Source organism: Xyrauchen texanus, chromosome 1 (genome assembly GCF_025860055.1).
Source record: "Xyrauchen texanus isolate HMW12.3.18 chromosome 1, RBS_HiC_50CHRs, whole genome shotgun sequence".
NCBI classification, from domain to species: domain Eukaryota; kingdom Metazoa; phylum Chordata; class Actinopteri; order Cypriniformes; family Catostomidae; genus Xyrauchen; species Xyrauchen texanus.
In genome coordinates, this window is record NC_068276.1 from 64,754,525 (window position 1) to 64,777,724 (window position 23,200).

General features: G+C 38.8%; 2 pseudogenes; one reads left to right on the forward strand and one right to left on the reverse strand.

The window, feature by feature from the left end:
- The window catches only part of LOC127645855 (basement membrane-specific heparan sulfate proteoglycan core protein-like), a 62,608-nt pseudogene that overhangs the window by 31,123 nt on the left and 8,285 nt on the right, over positions 1-23,200 (reverse strand).
- LOC127643495 (histone H3.2-like) lies at positions 19,305-20,424 on the forward strand (annotated as a pseudogene).

Consider the following 23,200-nt stretch of genomic DNA (forward strand, 5'->3'; position numbering starts at 1 on the left):
TGCCATCCTGAGTGAAATAAGTCAACCCAGAAGTCTGTACTATTTTCTGGTGCAAAGATATGTTTAAGATTATCACACCATACAAACACTCACTAACTACACACATGCACAAACACTGTACTCTGTACACAGATTTTAAACTTTTAGCAAAGATTTTAGCAACAATTTGTACCTAATATTATTGAAACAAATCAGGCACATGCGATTGAAGGAAGAGATATAACAGACACAGTTTGCAGCATAAGGGACGTGGTGAGCTACATGATGGCTGAGGGTAAAAGGGGATAAGTCTGGATCTAGAAAAAGCCTTTGACAGAGTGGAGCATGAGTTTTTATTTGAGATTTTAGGAAAATTTGGGAAGAATTTTATAAAGTGGATACAAATTTTATATAAAGGGGTAAAAGTCAAGTAAAGTGCAAGGGGGGTTTTTAATTTCTCCAGATCAATTAGACAAGGATGTCCGTTATCGGCACAGTTATACAGTTTAGTGGCAGAGTCTTTGGGGTTGGCAATAAGGGCTGAAAAGGAGGTCAAAGGGATTGTTTTAGGAGAGAATGAAGAGATACAAAAAAATTATCAATACGCAGATGACACAACTTTAATTGTGAACGATGTTAAAAGTGTTAGAAAAGCTATGGAATTATTACAAAGATACTGTAAAGGATCCGGGGTGAGAATAAATATACAGAAAACGGTGTACATGAAAATAGGGGAAGGTGAGAATATTGAAAAATTGTTTCCTTTCAAAGAAGAAGAGGGCTTAAAGATTCTGGGCCCTATTTTAACGATCTGAAACGCAAGTATCAAGCGCAAAGTGCAAGTAACTTTGTGGGCGGGTCTTGGGCGCTGTTGCTATTTTACTGGCGGGATAAATGACTCTTAGCTCGACGCAAGTTTAAAAGGGGTTGGTCTGAAATAGCTTCATTATTCATAGGTGTGGTTTAGGCGTAACGTGAAATAAACTAATCAGAGCGCCATCCAACATACCCTTTAAGAGCAGGTGCGCATGTTGCATGGCGGATTGTTATTATTATGAGGGATTTACCAGGCGCGTGCCGCATTACTATCAGAGGAGGGGGAAATAATTACATTTATTCTGTTTAAATCTTTTCAACCTAATTTTCTGTTTGTATTTTTTTTTTATCAATTGCTGTTTGATATTGATTTTTCATTTTGACAAATGTAAATAAAGAAATGTCACAAATAAATATTTTCGGATGTTTTGGACTCGTTCTCTCTGAATCACGAATATATGCATGGTTATATTTTTGAAATGTAGTCGAACATTAGACCGAGATTAATTTGCTTTACCTCACTATAGATGACGCAGCAGCTCTTCTGCCAAATAAGCTCTCCTGTCCCGTGCTGCTGCTGCGGGCATTTGGGTTAAGTGGCATCGGCACATGCAGTTCACCATCACGTCTCCTTAAGTCCTCTAATGTTTCCTCATCTATGTCAACAACACAACCTTGATTTATGGAAATGTTGTGTAAAACACAACATGCCACAAAGAATGCTGCAACGTTTTGAGGACTGTACTGTAAAGTGCCTCCTGACCTATCCAAACACCTGAAGCGCATTTTCAGTATGCCGAACGTTCGTTCAATTACACTGACACAGCGTGTTTGTGTGTGTTTCGATTAAACCGTATTTCACTCATTGTTGCTGGCATCAAAAATGGTGTCATCAGCCATGTCTTTAACGGATACCTGTTGTCCCCTAATAGCCACCCATCCAACGGGGGATTCCCCTCGAAGATGGCAGGAATGGCAGAGTTTGCTAGTATAAATGAGTCGTGGCTCGAGCCTGGATAATTCTCAAAGACATGGGTGATTTTACTATTAGCATCGCAAATGACTTGTATGTTGATTGAATAGTTCCCTTGCGGTTTTTTTACATCTTCATGACGCATTTTTTTACATCTTCATGGACACCACAATGATTTCCCTCATGTGTTAATATTTTTCCTTGTTATAATGTATGATTTGCAAAAATAAAAACTGCTGCATCTGTGTTGATGAGAGAATCAAAGTGTATGTGCGTTGTGCACCCGCTACATTATGGCCAAGCATGCGTGCTTAAAATAGTATTATGAACAACGCGCCTCTGACTTTAGACTAGGTTTTTTCTGGTCAGTGGCGGAAGTGTTTTCTGGAACTGCAAAATAGCACTAGGGAATGTTTGCGCTGAAACACGCCTCCTTTTCTGCCGACCAGCCCAGGAGCGCAAGTTAATTTCCTAGTTTACCGGCGTCGTCTGTGGAGGGAAAAGCCCGCTTTGCGCGGGTGCAAAATAGGAATGTTACATGCGTCAGTGTACAAAGTCATTTGCGCCGGGTGCAAGATAGGGCCCATTGGGTGTAAGAATTGGGAAAAATGAAAGAATGATGAGGGATCTAATGTGGGAAGAAGTGGTTGGGAACATAGAAAGAGTTTTAAATTTCTGGAACCAGAGAGAGTTAACCCTAAAGGGCAAGGTCTTGGTCTTGAATGCTCTTATAGCGAAGATGTGGTATGTGCTGGGGGTCACACCGATGTCAGTATGGGTGGGGAAAAGAATAAAAGCTGTAATTTTAAACTTTCTCTGGGATTCAAAACCATCCAAAATAGCATACGAAACGATAATAGGGGTGGTGGAAGAAGGAGGGCTAGGGTTACAGGACCCAGAATTAAAGAAAAAAAGTTTTAGGGTTAAGACAGTGAGAAAGTTTTTAGATGATGAAATCAGGCAGAATGGACGAAGATGATGAAAGTGTTTTTAAATAAATGTGGAAATATGGGGATGGGGTCTGATATTTTAGTATGAAACTGAAACGACACATGATCACTGAAATACCAGAATTGTATGCAGAAGTACTGGAATCATGGGGTGAATTTAAAAAACATGTATATGCATAAAGCCGAAAGGGACGGTGCAGATTTTAAATCAACCATTGTTCTTAAATGAGAATATTTGATATAAGGAGATAGTATTGTATTTTAAACAGTGGATTAACGTAGGTTTTAAAAGAATAAAAGATGTTTTATATGAAGTAAAAGATGGATTCTTACCTTTTTATGCAATTTTAGATGAGGTGAAGGGGGTTGAAGAGGTAGTTAACGTGAAGGTATTAGAAAAACAATACGAATAAATAAAGAGGCAGTGTTTTGAGAAAGGAAAGGAGGGGGATGAAGTAAGCATGAAAGTATTTTTAAAGGAAAAAGGAGAAGATGGTCTTTTTAATCGTTGTTCTTTTAAGGATATTTATGTGTATTTTAGGAAAGATGTTTTTAAAGAGCCAACATAAAATTTGTATCCACTTTATAAAATTCTTCCCAAATTTTCCGAAAATCTGACATAAAAACTCATGCTCCACTCTGTCAAAGGCTTTTTCTAGATCCAGACTTATCCCCTTTTACCCTCAGCCATCATGTAGCTCACCACGTCCCTTATGCTGCAAACTGTGTCTGTTATATCTCTTCCTTCAATCGCATGTGCCTGATTTGTTTCAATAATATTAGGTAAAAATTGTTGCTAATATCTTTGCTAAAAGTTTAAAATCTGTGTACAGAGTGTTTGTGCATGTGTGTAGTTAGTGAGTGTTTGTATGGTGTGATAATCTGATACAACCATTACACAACAGGACTCTTTTAACAAATAGCCTGTAAAAACGACTCTTCTTACGGGTCTTCAGGGAAAACAACTTTAGTTGATTACGTCAAACATGAGATGTTTAAACGGCACTCTGGCAAATTATTTTATTCCAGGTTTGGAGAAACATTTATTGTGGTTCAGTCAACGTACTACAAAGATAATGTACTTATGTACATTAGTGTAATGTATAGAAGGACTGGTCATTGTGAATTTGATATTATAATGATACTTAACTTTAAAGTGTGTGTGTGTGTGTGTGTGTGTGTGTGTGTGTGTGTGTGTGTGTGTGTGTTAAAACTGACATCTTTGTAAACTAGAAACTATCGCAACATTTAAACAAATAATTATTTACAAATGAGGATAACTACAACAAACAAAAATCCAATTGTGGCAGTAGAGGAACTTTTGTGAGTAAATGCATTCCTGTGAACATGTTACTTCATCATTTATTGGTAGACTGTGTGGTTTTCTTGAAATAAAATCAGTAAAGCGATGATCAGCTGGCATCACAACAGTACACATTTTTGTTTACATGTACATGTTTCTGAGTGTGGGGTTTGATCCAGGAATGAGTAAATTAATACCAAAAATATGAGTGTCAAACTAAACTCATCCTTTGTATTTGTGTTTGACACCCCACTGACGTAACAGTACCATGAATGTAGTTTCAGGGTGTGAATTAAGTGTTAAAATATCTTGTGTGTGTGTGTATATCACAAGTCTTGTTGTCCAGTATGCTAGCACCCCATTTCATTGAAATGTTCCCACTTGAATTGACATGGGTTTTATGATAACTGTGTACAGCATACTATAAAAACCTCTGAATTTGAACTATTGATTTAACAAATGATTTCTAAAATATTTCTGTTCTTTTAAGTAATTATATTTAATCGTTGCCTGTATTACAAAGAGCAATACTTCTTTAACCACATCTCTACCATGTTTCACAATGTTACATGGAGCACTTGATGGGTAAAAAGAAAAACTTGTATAACTAAATAAACCCCTTTTATCCCCCTTCTTTCACACTTTTGGTTGTCACCATGCTTTTCAATGAAAGCAAACCATAAAACACCAGGAAACTCATGCCACCATATTGTTTTTCTGAACAGAATTACACAAGACACCATCAGGTCTGATCAGGTGGTGTGTGCATATTCTGAAAAACCTCCCACCCCAGACCTCTGACTTCCTGTAAGAGGTCAGTATCGATTGAAAGACTTTGGGTGGAAAAATGTAATAATCTTTGTTACATTTTACAATGAATGTATGGTATTTCATTTAAAATGATCATTGTTGAAATAAATATGTTAAATACATTTTATGGTAAAGTTTTTGTTCAGCATCTTTAAAGCGTCATTGCTAGAGTTGTGTTCTGTGACGCAACCTAATGTTTAAAAACACATTTTCTTCTCTTTGTCAAAAAGTAAAAATGCAAGACAACATGTGTTAAAGATACATCTAAAATTACGTGAAATGCTTTATCGTGTTTTAGTAACTTTATTTTTGTTAAAATATTTGTTCATATTTAAACTGAATGTGTGTTTTGCTGCATAACCGTAGTCTTTGTTTTAGAATCTCATGTTTAAATTAAAAATGTAACAAACCTTTGTATTAAAGATATCATCAGAATTCTTTAAAAGCATTATTGCGTTTTAGTCAAATAAACCTGTTTGCTAAAATACTGTATTGCCTAGTGAATGTGGATTTAATTTGCATCACCCTTTACACATCGTTTTAGAAAGATACTTTTCATGTCTTTAATAAATTTAAGAATCTTTGTGCTAAAGATGCATCTAAATTAGCATTTAAATGTGTTACTGCATTTTAGTAACATAACCGTGTTTGTTAAACTAATGTTAAACGTAATCTTTCGTAACACCATTTATTCCTTATCTTTAAAAGTGAAAATCTGAATGACTTTGCTTCACAACCAATATCCACTGATTTGGAAACATTGTTAAAGGTAAACATGTAAGATATTTGTTGTTAGAGCTATAGCTAAAAAAATATATTATTGTGTTTTAGTGAAATAAAAGTGTTTGCTAAACTAATGCCAAACATTAGCTTGGAAAAAATATCATTTTAAAAGAGTAATGCACTTGTTAAACACCCGCTGCCGTCTCGCACACAAACATGTCTCATCTGTGACATTCGCACATAAAATACAATCCTCGTTCTGTTTTAAATGGTTTGACTTTGTACTGGAGAGGCATACTCAAATCTGAAAAGCACATCTAATGCAATTCGTTTTTTAATATGTCTTAAAATAAAAAACATTTTAGATTGACTAACGAATAATACACGTGTATAAACCTCGTAAACATTTTGAAGGAAATACGTCTTACCTAATAATCTGTTTAACCGTTACAGCAATAAAAGAGCATATGGTTTGAAAGTGAAACAACACACCGTTCAGATTGCTTTTTACAACGAAAAGAAAAAGAGATAGTTACATCGTTTGAAGTTGTTTTTTTTTTCTCAATTATAATATTATTGAATGTATTAGTTTATTTTTAGTAGGCGGTTGCGTGTGATGAAACACAGCTATGGATATTTATTAACCCCTGATATGCAGTACAAGTGTATACAGTGATTCATTGAGTAAACTAATTCTTGGATGTATATTTTGTTAAAACTCTTTTAGAACTGAATAAAACGACATTGGTAGATTTGATATTGGCATAATTCTGTCCGCTCTGTTCTTTTTCGTAGATACGATGTTGTTTGTTGGTTACATATTTCTAATCAGTGTACTTTTTGAGTTTACTTCTATCATTTTCATCAGTCACATATCGAGAACTTGCACTTCGTTTGGCATTCTCTCTCTATAACACTTCAGATTCAATTCAATGTCTCCATTGCTTTTATAAAACGCTTTTGTCTCTCATGTTTTTAAGACGTGTTGTTAAACGTACATTGCATTTGTCAAATCTTTTGCAAGTGTAACAGTTATGTTATTTCATTACTTGTCAATGCCAGAAGATAAATCACACAACCACTCAGACTATTTCACAAAGACAGTTTACTTTATTAAACATCAGATTAATAAGTCCAGGCTGCAATACAAATACTGCGATGCACAGCACACGTTATAAAAACACAACAGCGAACTCAAGATCCACTCAATTCATTCACAGTTTTACCCCAATTCACCGCACCCCCATAGGACGCAACATTATAACATTAGTCGTGATGTGTTCTTTTCGGAGATTCCGGTGACGCTAAAATAACGGCGACCCTAACTCAGCTTCCTCACGCATCTCCCACGCTGGGATCCCCTCACCCTGACCATCAAATTACATGTCATGAGTTCACAATCACACCACAGCTATCTGACGCCATCTTCTCTTTAAATCTGGGGTTCATGATGCACCGCGACAAACTCAAAATGACGTATAAAAGTATAAAACACATTTTGTTCATGTCTCTTTTATATAATTCTCAACAGAAAAATACACTTCCCTTAGACAACAATTGATCTCATTTTGCTTTCCATATATTTGTGATTTGTGAGTTAAAGGGATACTCCAGCTGTGGGAAGATGAATGTGTATTTAATAGTGGTCATTTATGTAGTAGAAATGTGAAATTATTTTTGAATTTGAAGCATTCTAGACTGAGAAAAGGCAAAAAATGTATTTTTTACTCATGTGGCTGAAAGACAACAACTCCCAGAATGCACTTGCTTTGCAGCACTTACAAAGCCACTCCCAAACCACGCTCACCGGTTACAGTGTGTGCGCAGACATGAAAATATAACAATAGCTCAGCTGATGCGGGAACAACATTGTGATTATGCCGGGTGTCCAAACTCTGTACATTACGTCTTAGTAACAAAAAGAAATACAAAACAAATACTCACTTTACACTAAGCCGTCCATTTGTCCCTGCAGGCTTTGGCTGGCGTTTCCAATCTATCTTTGGGATCCTGAAATAAGTTTCACCCCCTGTCCATGTGTGATACAAAACTTGGGTGCTCAGTTACACATGCTAGCGGTGCAGTTTCATCAGCGGATTCAGCGATCTCATGCAGAAGAAAATGGCATCGCTGAAATTCGCGACAGCAATAGGACTCACACCACCAGTTCGCCCCAGCTCGAGTCTGGCCGGGCTCTTAATCCTGACCGCCAAGCAGGTCTTGTCTCCGGCTGCAGCAGCTGTTTCCATCACCCGTTTCATGGTTACCCTGTTGTCCGTTAATCCCATCCAAGGTTCCCCTGCTGTTTCAGTGTTCCTCTTTCCTCCATCACCCGCAACTGTTCGTCGCTGTATTACGGCTCGTATAGGTAGCCGCGAGCATCCGATTCACACAAAAGATCTTCGAAATCCACATCTGTCATTACTTCAAAACTTTCTTCCTCCAAGTTTTACAGAGCAAGAGCCTGTTAGCTTAGCTAAAGATGGCTGACACTATCTTTACATTCTATGAGTAAGATCCCGCCTCATATGGGCGTGGTGAAAACATGCGGAACTAGCTACTATTAATGAGTGTAGTTTAGAGACACAGTCTAAAAAATCCTCCGATGACGCAAAATGACGATTTTTGCGTCATCGGAGGCTTTTTTCCAGACTAAAAATTTAATTTTCTCTCATATCATGGGGATATGAGGGGGGGAAGCAGGGTAATTCTAAAATACTACTGGTTTTCTACTGATACAAAGCTTAATGCTAAATCCTGGAGTAATCCTTTAAAGTGATTTAACTCAGCGGGTGTTTTTATTATAATATTATTGAATGTATTAGCTTGTTTTTAGTAGGCGGTTGCGTGTGAAGAAAGGACGCATTAATTTACAATATTAATATGTTTAGTTAAACTCTTTTAGAACTGAATAATGCAACATTGGTATGTTTGATAGTTTAATGCATGAATAATTTGAAAGGACTGTGGATAGGCTATACCAAAACCCCCGTTGTGAAATAATTCAGAGATCAAAGCTTTAAATTGACACTTCGAAATCTACAATACCCCATGAAACACAGCTCCAATTAACAAACCTAAGGTCTGGTCAAAATACAAATGTAATTAACCCCCAGTCATTTCATCGTCTTCATGGCTGAGTAATAAAACGAGTTATCATCACACATACCCTGCCACAAACATCTGTCGAACGTCGCCTTTATGTCTGAGTAATAAAATTAATTACCCCACCGCATGAAAGCGAGACCCCCACTGATCAGCGCCTTAAAGGCTGGATCAAAAAACGCCTTATCAATCGGATGCACTCAAATAATTTTCTAGTGAATGTTGTTAAAGTTACAATTTATAATGCATACTATTTCAATGACAATATTGTGTTTGCCAACTTGATACATTTGGTTTAAAATACGTTTTAGTCTCTGGTAAAGTAAATAACACTTGTTGATGGTTTATTCGTTATTTTAAAGTGAACGTCTGAATGAGACTGCTCAACCAGTATCGTCTGTTTGCGTAAAATAAACCTATTTGTTAACTAATATCATTCAATATCCACTGTTTTAGAATCTCATGGTTAAAAATAAAAAATAAAAAATGTAACAAACTTTTGTATTAAAGATATTTCGTCAGAATTATATATAAAATAAACCTGTTTACCAAAATATTGTATTTTCTAGTGAATGTTGTTAAAGTTTTTATAATTTTAGAGTGCCTTCGTTGTATTTGCCAACTTGATACATTTTGTTTAAAACAAATTTTCAAAGTTTTCTTTAAATACATTTAAACCTTTAAATAATACTTTAAAACACACACACACACACATACTTCCTAAGCGAAAATGCTGATGTAAATTACACCCCACCCATCGCGGAGGGGCTTGTCAACTGATCTTACGCCATTGTCATTTTGGATGAGCTCGTGAAAGGACTTTAAACGGATTCGTGTAAGAAACCATATGCTCTTATATAGTTGAAACGATATATTATGTTTTTAGAAAATGTATCATGTTTGCTAGGTTAATGATTAAGTTAATCAATGAGTTCATGAAAGGATTTTAAACGGTAGATTTTGTGCTGCATTTTACAATGCTATTTAAAATTATCTTTGTTGAAATACAAGTTTTAAATAAATTTTATGTTTTTGTTCAGCATCTTTAAAGTGACAATGCTAGTGATGTGTTAGACAACGTAATGTTTAAATACACATTTTCTTCTCTTTGTCAAAAGTTTAAAAAACAAAACAGTTTTTTCACCAAGCATTAAACCCCATTAAAGACATAATTTAAACACATTTTAAACGTAATACTACTTTTTTTTTGTCATCTCAGTTTTCCATTAAAGATTAAAAATCTTTAGGGAGGGGAGGGGAGGGGGCCGGAGGGGGGAAAGGTCAAATGTACAGCAATTAAACCATAAATCACAGCCATAAATATTTATTGTCACACCGTGCATTATACTTACTACTAGCAGCAGTCAAGGATTTTCATCTAGCACATTTTTACATAGGAAAACCAAAACTGAGCAGACGGACACAAAAACATTCCCAACTCTAACTCATTCCTTCACGTGTATCTGTGAGTGAGAGTGCGAAACTAATCCGGAGAGCGCTGACATCAGCGTATTCATGTGTGTACACAGAACAACATGTCACAACATCAACATAGAGAAACAAATTAACTGCAAAAACTAAGAAACATTTCCAAAACAATTGAAATTCAAGCTTTCTAAAGTATTTTTTTTCTTTTTGCAAATATGTGTGTGTTAATGTGTGTGTGAGTGTGCGTTTATGTGTGTGTGGGCAGGTAATTATAAGGGTATTTTGCCATAAATGTGGTTTATGAGGACATTTCTAGTGTCCCCATAATTTAAATGTCTTAAAAAACACTAATCAATGTTTTATTGAAAATGTAAAAATGCAGCGAGTTGTTTGTGAGGGTTAGGTTTAGGGGAGGGTTAGGGGATAGACTCTATAGTTTGTACAGTATAACAATCATTATGTCTATGGAGAGTCCTCATAGTGATAGCTGCACCAGCATGAGTGGGCTTGTTTATGTGGTTTATGAGAACATTTTTTTAGGTTACAAATTAGTAATTACAAGGGTATTATGCTATAAATGTGGTTTATGGGGACATTTCTATTGTCCCCATAATTCAAATCGCTTAAAAATCACACTAAACAATGTTTTATTGAAAATGTAAAAATGCAGAAAGTTTTTTGTGAGGGTTAGGTTTAGGGGTTGTGTTAGGTTTAGGGGATAGAATCTATAGTTTGTACAGAATAAAAATCATTATGTCTATGGAGAGTCCTCATAAGGATAGCTGCACCAACGTGTGTGTGTGTGTGTGTGTGTGTGTGTGTGTGTGTGTGTGTGTGTGTGTGAGTGTGTGAGTAGGTTTTTTTATTTTGCATTGAGGATGTTTTAGAGTCTCACCCTGTAATTTCTGTCTGTTTTTTTTTATGCATTGTTGCTGAATTATTGACTGTGTTTTTCACTCTTTCCCATTCATTTTCAACGGTCGGTCAATTTTGACAAGGAATACCAAAGGAAACCTTTTTTTTTATGACTACTTGAATCTAGCCCAATTATATTTTTATATGTTCAAATGGCAAATGGAGGAAAAGTCACCAAGTCTCGTACTGATAAAATAAACATCCTGGTTACTTCCGTAACCTCCATTCCCTGATGGAGGGAATGAGACGTTGTGTGTATGTAGTGACACTAGGGGTTGCTCTTGAGAGCCCGAGACACCTCTGATCTTTGATAAAAGGCCAATGGGAATTGGCGAGTGGTATTTGCATGCCACTCCCCTGGACATATGGGAATAAAGGAGGGGACGTGCATACCACTCATTCAGGTTTTGTGCATTTCAGCGGGTAGTTCAGAGTTGTAGCAGGAGGGAAACAACATCTCGTTCCCTCCATCAGGGAACAGAGGTTACGGAAGTAACCAGGACATTCCCTATCGGTCACTCACACGATGTTGTGTCGATGTAGTGACACTAGGGGTCCCCTACAAAAACGGCAAATCTAGCTGAACTGTGTTACGTGGATCGGCGGTGCAAGATGGATAGACTACTGTGTGCCGCATAGCCAGCGCACCGAGCCGGCACAAAACCTCCCCTGACGCTAGTATGAGTGTCGAACAGCCCGCTGAGCCGGCTGACACAGGGCTAGGAGAAAGTCAACCAGGGAACACATTTGTGAATGCTACTGGGAATTGACAACGCACATCTTCAGCTCAAGGGAGGTGAAAGGTGCTATGTGCAAGCGATATACCTGGCTTACCTGTTCATTCCTGCTAAGACACGGGATGAAACCGGCTCAACCCGGATATTGTAGAATTTAGCAAATGTGTTGGGTGTAGCCCAGCCCGCTGCTCTGCAAATATCTGTTAGAGAAGCCCCACTGGTCACAGCCTAGGAGGCTGCCACACTCCTGGAGGAATGGGCTCATAGCCCTACAGGGGGTGGCATGTGCTGAGCTTGGTAAGCACCGTAGGCCCTAGCTGTCAGGGACAACGTAAGCCTACAGGCCCTGGACGGGAGCTTTGGGCTCCCGCACCAAGTGGCGGTTCTCTGCGGGCATAGGTGCATCGCTAGTGCCTTGTCCACTGAGAGCATCGCCTAGTAACACCTGGCCGCTCCGCCATTGAGGGTAGAAAGAGTGGGGGAGCTGAAAGATCAGGACCAGGCAGTGAAAGGTGCCTCCCACGATCTTGTCAGCTCCTCATGCACCTCAGGGAAGAATGGCACTGGGGCGGGGCTAGTGAGTGGCACAGTGAGCCCAGATACCAATCATCCAGTCGCGAGAGTTCAGGGGAGAGCGGAGAGTTCCACTCTAGCCTGACACTCGCGGTGGCCAGGGAAAGCATGTCCATCATTTCCGAGTCCGCCTTTGACTGGGCGACCACGACTGAGGGGGGAATCCCAGCAGAGTTTTACACGTCAGACTGGATGAGCCCGCTCTCCGACACTGCGCTCGAGAGCTCATCACCTTTGCGGGCAACAAACAAGAGGTCGAACTCACCCTGGGTCGAGCGGCGCACTCAACCGAGCGCCTAATCGGAGCAAACGAGCGTGCCGGGGAACGGGAGGCCCGTTGGGATTTACCTGGTGGAGGTGGTCCCATTGTGGTCCCCGAATTGCCCCAAGTGCTCGCCGCGTGGGCCTCATTAATGTAGGTAGGAGAACCAAGGCAGGGAGCCGCTGGGGTGATGTGCTTTCTAACGAAAGCGAGCCGCGACCATAGAGTTGCCATGGTCATGTCCTCGCAGTGAGGACATGACGCATCCATGAAAGATGTCTAAACATGGGCAGCGCCCAGGAACGAAAGACAACGATCGTGGCCGTCTGAAGGCGAGAGATATCGACCGCATCCAGGAATAACACACAATCTGTAGGGCATCTTCAGAAAGCTGTGTCTTTAAAAGGACATTCCTATGTGTGCCGCTCTTTTAGAATATACTCTTTTAGAAGGGAAAATACTCTATAGAATATACGGTAAGGATCCAGCAGAAGTGAGAATGGAAGCCATGGGAAATACAGCTCGCTGAATCATCGACTGATCGGCTCCGAAGAGAAAATATAAGCGGTATGCATGTCCCCTCCTTTACCCGTATGTTCTGGGGAGTGGCATGTAAATACCACTCAAAAATTATAATTGGCCATTTATCAAATATCAGAGGTGTCTCTGGCTCTCAAGAGTGACCCCTAGTATCACAACATCGACACAACTTTGAGTGAGAGACAGATAGGAAAACATTTTTATTCAATTTAAACAAAATATAGATATTTATATAAAAAATGACTGATTACCATAGGAGGTTGAATGATACATAGATGAATTAAATAAATTATGGCAAAGGATTTTTCTGCATGAGAAACTAAACACATACACAACCTGGTCTCAGACCATCATGCAGTGTGTTAAGATGTGCCAACACAAATATTATAAATTATATATCTTGTTCACTACACTTCAAATCATGAACAAAAATCAACAATTTATATATGAATTATGAGTTACCTGGTCTTTGTGCTGAGTAGCTGTTAGACATCAGCACTGAAAGTATAAAAAGAAGCATTTCCATTAATTCAACACAACACAATTCAATACAGATGTTGCACTACAATTATCTGATGGACCCAGTTGTAAAATGTCCATCATGGTGTAAATTTATCAGTCATGTTAGTTTCAATTTCCCTGATATGTAGTATAGCCTATTTGATTTTCTTGATATATTCAACATTTTCAGTTGGCAATGCACGTGTCTGTTGAAATAGCTGTTCTATTCAATAATTCACAGTTTTTAAAAGTGTACTTAAATAACAGAATTTCTAGATGCATATCTATATTTCTAGCAATCTGGCGATCTTTTTACACACAGACATACAGGGCGAGCAAGAGACAGATGGGACGTTCTTGAACGATTCGTTCATTTTGAACAAAACTTGTATATGACTCGAAAGAATGAGTCTCAGAGAGGGATTCATTAATTTGACGCAGGACAGCCACATATGATCTGTACAGATAACACAAATAAATCTTCAATTTATGAACGAGTGTAAAATAAAGACAACACAGTTAAAATGACATTAAATGTGAGTGGTCTACACCCCTGTATGTCACCATTCATCAGTAATGAAAGGGTGTTAGTGGCTCATTTTGCTCAACACATGGGTAGAGGGGCACACATTCATCACGAGAGGGCGCACTTCTGAGAAACAATAATAAAAATCCTCTTGTGGCCCCGCCTGTCAACCGCCTGCATCACCAATGCAACATACGGCCCTGGTCTTCCTGTCCCCTTTGTTGATACATTACAGGAAAATAGATTGAAGTATTAACAAAGTTTATATAACAGAACTTTTGACCAACTTTCTGCTTATAGACTCTCATTCAGATAATGAAGACAATATTACAACATTAGGGCCTCCTGCACATTACTCAAACATGTTCAATAAGAACAGCAGACAGACCGTAGATTAATAGAGAAGTTGAGAGCGATCTGAGAGCTCAAGATGGAGAGAGTCTATTTAAAGATACAGCACATACAACACCAACTCACGGAAACAGAAATATGTCTGATTCAACAGACAATCCAAAGATTATTACAATAAAATAAGATACAAGTATATAAAATATGAAGAGATGAAACACATCAAAGTTACAACATGTACACAAGTCCATCATCTTTCACATGAACACAGACAGATGCATTTGATCTGTAACACACAGTAATAACTGCAGTCTTCACTCTCATCATCACTATAACACAAAACATTATTTATATATGAACAGAATAAAGAATACATGAACACTGAGACAGTAAATCTACAGTATAGACCTGTGCACCCACATCACCATCATGTGTTTCACACACACACACACACAAATAACAGAAGATAATATAGAATATAATAAAATACTCACAGAGTATAAGAGGCAGCACACTCGACTCCATACTGTCACTTTAATGAACTGTTGAACCTGTGCTGTCTGTCTAAACCAAACACTTCCTGTGTTCAAACGTCATTTCACACTTCAGAGACAGAAATAAAAGTGCAGATGCCAAGAGTCTACAGACCAATGCATGCATTATGAGATATTTATGAGATATACACAATGAGATATTTTACTTCTCTTTTAGTGCATTCAAGCTGTTGAAGATGTTCCTCTTTAATTTGAGTAAAGATTTGAACATGAACATGAACATCTAAACACACACATGCAAATCATGTCGACTGAATCAGACACACAAGTGACTCTCAGTGACGTGCGGTGATGTCTTAAAGAGGCTAGGCACTGAGTTGTGAAAGCGATTACCTGATTTATTGTTTAAGCTAATAATACGTAATAACAGTGAACGTTACGCACAAGCGCGGCATTTCAAGAAATGTACAAATCAGGATGTATATAGTGTTCTCTCTCTCTCTCTCTCTCTCTCACGCACACACACACACACACACACACACAAGCGCGTAAACAGTGAACGGTACGCACAAGCGCGGCATATCAAGAAATGTACAAATCAGGAATCAGTGTTGCCAACTATTTTCAATGGAAAGTAGCTAAAGCCTGCTCGAAAAGTAGCTAAATGTCGCCAGATGACGTCATGCGTCATTAGCATATTAATGACGTCATCGCGTCGTATTTGCATTCTGCCTAATTTGTCGGTACTGTAGCCTACTTCAGTTTATAATAACGGTTATCTCCCCTTAACCGTGCTCATACTGTTTTTATATAAGTATATAGCCGAATGTCCAGTAAAACGGTTCTCAATTACATATTTTCTGTTAGACAACGGAACGGAACTTAACTAACGTTACAACAAAAAGGCAGCTGCTATGTGATCACTGATTGGTTCCTGCTAACACAGCGTGCACATGCGCAGCTCATTCATGTCTATGTCCGCTGGCGTGCAGTTAACGGAATGTGCTGCTCCTCTCAGCCGCTCACTGAACAGAGCAGGCGCAGCGGGAAGTAAGACCTCACGCTTGCAGTACTGGCGATATTTGGAATTTGGAAAGTTGCTAAGGTTTGTCCAAAAAGTCGCTAGATTTGTCGCTAGTCGCTTTTTTGAAAAAATGTCGCTAAAGGGGTCTGAAAAGTCGCTAAAAATAGCGACAAAGTCACTAAGTTGGCAACAATGATCAGGATGTATATCGTGTATTCTCTCTCTCTCTCTCTCTCTCTCTCTCGCTCACGCACACACACACAAGCGCACAGCCACAGCCAATCTTTTCTTACATACCAATCAGTTTGAAATGATCGGATAATTTTTGGGCCCTTTTGCTGTCCATCTAAGGCTGGCGTAGACCTCCCTCTTGCAATTAACTCATATTTGGAATTAAAATCGAGCTTGGAAAAATTTCTTAATTCCGTGATTACGGCCGGTGCTGTCATTTTGATTTTGAATTTGGCGGGGATTAGGCATGGCTACGCTAGCTGTGGTGTAATGACGTTAGCTACGCAAATGTCCAGGAATATCTTGATTTTAATTGGTCCATGTCTGATACGTAACGGAGATGATTACGGGCATAACATATTTACAAAAAAAGGCACAGCAGATTTGTGCTTTTTGACGTACATGTTAAAGAATACAGGATCGAAGTGCGCATGCGCAACATGGGTTTTCCGCTTGTCATCTGCAATGAATGGACCGTAAAAGCACTGCTTATTCTACCATTTGTTTTTAGTTGATTATGCGTAACTGCTACATTTGTCATCATAACGTCTAAACAATTGGAATAACACACATATTGCATATATAAAAATCACAAGAATAAAAAGTAAAAATACAAATACAAGTTTATTATTTAATAAGCATTTTATTTTTGAATTTTGGCAGGGTAGGCAGTGCCTAGTTTGCCTACCCAGACCGCACGTCACTGGTGACTCTGAAGTGAATTAAATTCAGACTGTCTGTGATTCACAATAAGATTTAAAACATGTTCATTTCTCCTCTAAAGGAGGTCTGAAGCACAACAGTCTCTTAAACTCTCTCAGTATCAGGATATTAAAGAAGTGAAACTGCTGCATCAGATCTGCTAACACAACATGTTCCAGTTCCTGGAAACAAATACAAACAGAAAAACTGTGAAAACAGATGGGCACAAGTCACATGTGAAGAGAAGATGATGATAACGATAATACAACAACATGGCAAAAATATGTGGCCAGCTGACGACTGATTCTAGCCTTTAGCCTCCTTGTTAGAGTTTGAGTCCTGTTAGGAGCGACCAGAACAGGTTACACATACAATTACTAGAAAATTAAAAGCTCTCCATGTTTTACACCACATGCAGATATTGCATTTAAAATTTAAATCACTTTGTTTTTAGACATTTTAATAAAAATAGTGAAAATATCTGCGTCAATGAAATACTCAAACAACTTTCTGAAGGTTGAGTGATTGACTTTACCTTATTACATGCTTTTCAAAAATAAGTGAGAAAATCAAAGAGTGAGAAAAGACTAAAAGTGACAAACAAAAATATTTATTCACAATAATATGCAGAAAGTCAATCATGCGCTGCCGTGCAGTGAGTAATGATTAGTGAGTTCACCAGCGGAGTGTGTGTGTCGTGGAAGTGAGGAGAAGTTTGGAAGAATCCTCCATAGAAGTGAGGTAATGTGAGTGATGTCCAGCAGACAATGCAAGTAATAGCAGAAGTGTAGATCCCTGGCACGCGGCATAATCTGGAATTCCTCTGTGGATTGCCAGGCTGAAACTCAGCAAAGACTGGAAGGCAAACCACAACACGAACTACGCGGGCAACCAACACAGTGACAAGACAGGACAGGACAGGACAGGACAGGCCAGGACAAGACAGGACTCAGCTAAACGAAGAGAGCGAGGTTAGTACTCAACTTGATATAATCATCTGGTGAAGAAACAGAGAAACATGAGGGCATAAGTAGGGAGTGAATTCAGGCTGGAACAGGTGTTGCTCAATAAGCTAATTAGTGTCATGATCAGCGCTGTCCTGAGATCAATGAATGTTTCCATGGAAACGCCGTTCATGCCAGTCGAGTGCGCCTGAGAAACACGAGGGAGAGAAAATGACAAAACAAACAGAGCAAACCTGCGGGCTTACACAACCATGACAGTCTAAATCTCGTTCATAAAGGTCAGGACTGCAGTTCCCCATCGTTCGTGTGCACAGGCTGCTCCGCAAAGGAGACTACGCGGCGCGCGTTGGTGCCGGTGCTTCTGTTTATCTGTCCGCTGTGCTCGAGTATCTCACAGCTGAGATTCTGGAGATGGCCAGAAAAGCCGGTCGGGACAACAAGAAGACTCGTATCATTCCCGTCACCTGCAGCTCGCAGTGCGGAACGACGAGGAGTTGAACAAACTCTTGGGTGGAGTGACCATCACCCAGGGTGGTGTGCTGCCCAACATCCAGGCTGTGCTGCTGCCCAAGAAGACAAACTAAAGTCTGATTCATATAAATCCAAAGAGTCTTTTAAGAGTCACACTTGAACTGTAAGAGAGTGACGTCTCTATAGTCCTGTGAAAACGATAGCAAGATTTGTATAAAAGGAAAATTTTGTTATAAAATCAAAATGTGGGTGGAGGAATATAGTATCCATTTTAAAATACAGATATCATGAATGAGGAAGTAATGATAGTTGTATATGTGCAAATGTAGAATATAGATGATTTAATCTGCACATCAATAGTGTATTTAATAACATTCAACAAACAGTTTAGACTAAATAAAATACAAATGCATGATAGACGCTGTACAAATAATCCAGAGGAATGATATACTAACATTGTGAATTAACAGTTTGTTTCTTTGGGTTGTTGATGATGGGTTAAAAGTGAGATCAGATTGCTTAATTTAATTTCTATTTTCAAAATTGTGTAACAATGAAAAATATAATTAATTTAAGTATATTTTGTGAATATTGTAATTAAAAACATAAATGTATATTATTATAAAGGTATTCGTTATTACCATTGATGAGGCTACTCATTATTCAAATAAAAATGAAACGTCACGAGTGTAAAATGAAGCATTTGTGTCATGCGCACAGAGATGAACTGAACTAAAGATCTTGAGCGGGAAACTGCCGCCGCTTGTTTGAAAAGACGATCCGTTCAGTCATTGGTCAACTGTGATGCGTAGACGTCCATATCAGCCAATCACAAGCCTCTTCACCCTCCCAACACTGAGCGCATGCTCAAACTAACCTTTATAAAGCAGCGCTGTAACGATCATCTGCATTTCCTGTGAAGAACAGAGAAGAGATTGTTTAAGTCTTGGCAAGAATGAAACAGACCGCTCGTAAATCCACCGGTGGAAAAGCCCCGAGGAAGCAGCTCCTTACTAAAGCCGCCCGTAAGAGCGCTCCAGCCACCGGTGGAGTCAAGAAACCTCATCGTTACAGACCCGGTACCGTGACTCTGAGAGATCCGCCGTTATCAGAAGTCCACTGAGCTGCTGATTCACAAACTGCCTTTCCAGCGTCCGGTGAGAGAAATCGCTCAGGATTTCAAGACGGATCTGCGCTTCCGGAGTTCCGCTGTCATGATCCTGCAGGAGTCCAGCGAGGATTATTTGGTCGGTCTGTTCGGGGACACCAACTTGTGTGCCATCCATGCCAAGAGTGTCACCATCATGCCCAAAGACATTCAGTTGGCACGCCGGATTCGCGGAGAACGTGCTTAAATCCACAGTGACGTCACCCACATCAACACCGGAGACTCTTTTAAGAATCACTTCAATCCCACTGACGGATCATTTCATTGTCAACGAGTCTTCTGATCTGTTGTACATTTGACAAATATTGATCATAAATTTAATCTAAATCGGAATAAAACACAAAGTTATAAGAGGAAGTTAAGAGGAATAAAGGAACTGAATCATGTTGGTGATGGTAGTTGTCAATCACGAGGCGATGGGCGGGATTAACATTTAGAAGCCGCTGATTGGCTGTTCTGATGTTCAAGAATGCTGAATGTGTCCAATGAAATCAATCGTGAATTTCCGTGATGATTGTTTATTGTTTGTCTCCAGTGTGAAAATATACTGGAGCATTTAGAGGTCCAGGAAGGAGAGTTTCGCTATCTACATGTATAAAGTCCTGAAGCAGGTTGATCCTGACACCGTGATCTCCTCCAAGGCGATGGGAATCATGAACTCTTTCTTCAACGACATCTTGGAGCGCATCGGCGGTGAAGCGTCTCGTCTCGCTCACTACAACAAGCTCCACCATCACATCGAGAGAGATCCAGACCGCCGTGCGTCTGCTGCTGCCCGCTGAACTGCACAAACACGCCGTGTCTGAGGCACAAAGCACCAAATACACCAGCTCCAAGTCCAATAACATCTGTGTCCTCCATTAACACAAACACTCTTTTAAGAGTCACACATGTTCTCGTTTGAAGAGTTTGGATCTTTACAGAAAGTGAAATGACGGTCATCTGTATTGCACACTATTATTTATTAGTGATTAATGCAATCCGAGGTGTTGTGTTGAAGATTGTGTCATTTAGCAATGGTCAGTTATAATGTTCACATCTGCTGGTGTTCAGATATTCATGATTTAGTGGCTCCACCTTGTGTGCTTATGAAGAATAAATCACCCAACAGTGTCATTTAACTGCTTTATACCTTTTGTTCTGGGAGTCAATGTACACATAAAAGGTTTGTTGTATATTCAATTGTGTATTTATGTTGTGAAATAAGAATGTGTTACTTTATTTAATGTGTTAATGTCTTTCAGATCCGCACATGTTTGCCCAACAAAGTGATCTTCAGTAAACTCACTGAACTTGGAAACTGGTGATTCTCTTCAAATAAATATCACACACAGTTCTGACCGACTGTCTGCAGCGCTTCAGATCCATCCATCCCAATTACTGCCCAAATCTAAACCCCCCTCAATTTCACAATGAGTAAATCAGATAAAAACACCGTTCTGTTCGAGCTTCATTGAATCCAGACCATTATTTGAAATATTCTTCCACATGTATGAACTCAAAAGTCCTCCACCGCTGATCAATAATCATAAAACAATAAACTCATATAAATCAACTATTTTACACTCATGATCACTTCATTAAGAACACCTGTATACCCACTTATTCATGCAATATCCAATCATGTGACAGCAGTGTAATGCATAAATCATGCAGATACAGGTCAGGAGCTTCAGTTAACGTTCACATCAACCATCAGAATGGAGAAAAATGTCGCTTATCAGGTCCGTAGCCAGCCTATTGAAAGGGGGGGTTCTTTTTTCAAAAAGTGGACCTTTTTGCAGTTTTTCTCCTCCTTTTGTATTTAATTATGAGGTTCAAATACTTCATTTTGGTGACCTTTTATGCACTAATTTGTGCTGGATTAGCTTGTCTGCTGGTTAACGAGCACGCTTTTTGATGCACCTAAAATATTTACTGCATTGTTGTCAAATGCTTCCTCATGTAACACCTTTGTCAGTCCATACACAGTTCATAAGTTTAAAGACCACACTAACAACAGAATTTAATGAACTTTACTGAAATATTAATAATAATAATTCTTCTCATCATCATTTCTTGACTCTCTGTCAATGCCTCTCAAAACACTCAGACTAACTCACAAGACATAACACTCTCACATACTAGGCATCGTAAATCAATTAAATCATTCCAGATAATTTACATAAGATGCGCACCGAAGGAGAAGCATTTCCATTGGCTCCAGTCTGCTGGTATTGGCCAATCACAAAAGTACCCCCCCCCCCCCATCATTCAGAGGCGATGCTTCTTCACCGTTGCTTTGAAAAGTGTATTGCAAGAACTCTCTCTGAACTGCATGCGAGGTGCACACACACACACACACACACACACACACACACACACACACACACACACACACACACACACACACACACACACACACACACACACACACACACACACACACACACACGTCCAGCTACTAGGGATGGGATAAACGATTATTTCGATTAATCTAGCGATTATTTTTTCGATGCATCGATTAATCTAACGATTCATTTTTCCAGTCCGATTCGATTATCTCCCCATTAATTGACTAATAGCAATTTATACATGTTGATTTACATATCTGAATGAAAAAAAATAATAATTCCTTAACATTGCAATATATGTTTATTGCTCTTAAATATCCAAAATAAAAGACTATACAAGTGCAAATGCATTCTTAGTCAGAGGTAGCATTCAATAAAACCTTGACGCCTTGAAAACACATAGTCCTAGCTTACTGAAAAAAAGTGCATCTTCTTAACTGCCTAACCTCACTGCTAATCATTTGTAGGTTGTGATATTATTAAATGTAATATAAATCTTCATTCACATAAAAATAACAACAACTTGATGTCTAGCATTCAATAAAAAAATAAAAAAGGTCACCCAAAATACTTGTTTAGAGCAATTGAAAGAATACAGTAACCAATGTAAACTTGAGGGCTTTAAGCTAATACAGAGAATGCTTTTCCAACAAAAAATAAATCAAAATTAACAGCGACAGTGGGAGCCAGCAGCCTGTCATGGCGTCCTTCCTGAACCAACAGAATTGAACATTTATGTTGAAAACACATAGTCCTAGCTTACTGAAAAAAGTGCATCTTTTAATTCTTCATTCACATAAAAATAACAACAACATATAGTAATACACTCTGCCACTCACCTTTTTCTTAAACTCAAAATTCAAGTAAAAGTGTACAAGAGCAAAATAATGCATTCTGAGGTCTAGCATTCAATAAAAAAATAAAAAGGTCACCCAGCCACCCTTTCTTAGAGCTATTGAAAGAATACCTATTGTAAATTTGGGGGCTTTAAGCTAATACAGAAAGTGCTTTTCCAACAAAAAATAAATAATGAAAATAAACATTCAGAATTCAACATTTATGTTGAACATACTGAAAAAAAGCATCTTCATTCACATGCATCTTCATTCACACGCGCGCGCTGGTGCATTGCCGTGGTGCTAGAATGGAAGGCCATCTCCATTTTGCATATCATTAGAATTAAAAGAATTCTCATACTTTAGAGGAACGAGTGCGTGCCGCCTTGCACTTCTGATAGTCTGAGGCATAGACATACATAGACGCCCTATGTGCCGCTGGAGCGTACGTCAACGGGCCGCCATATTGCGGAGGGCAATATTATCA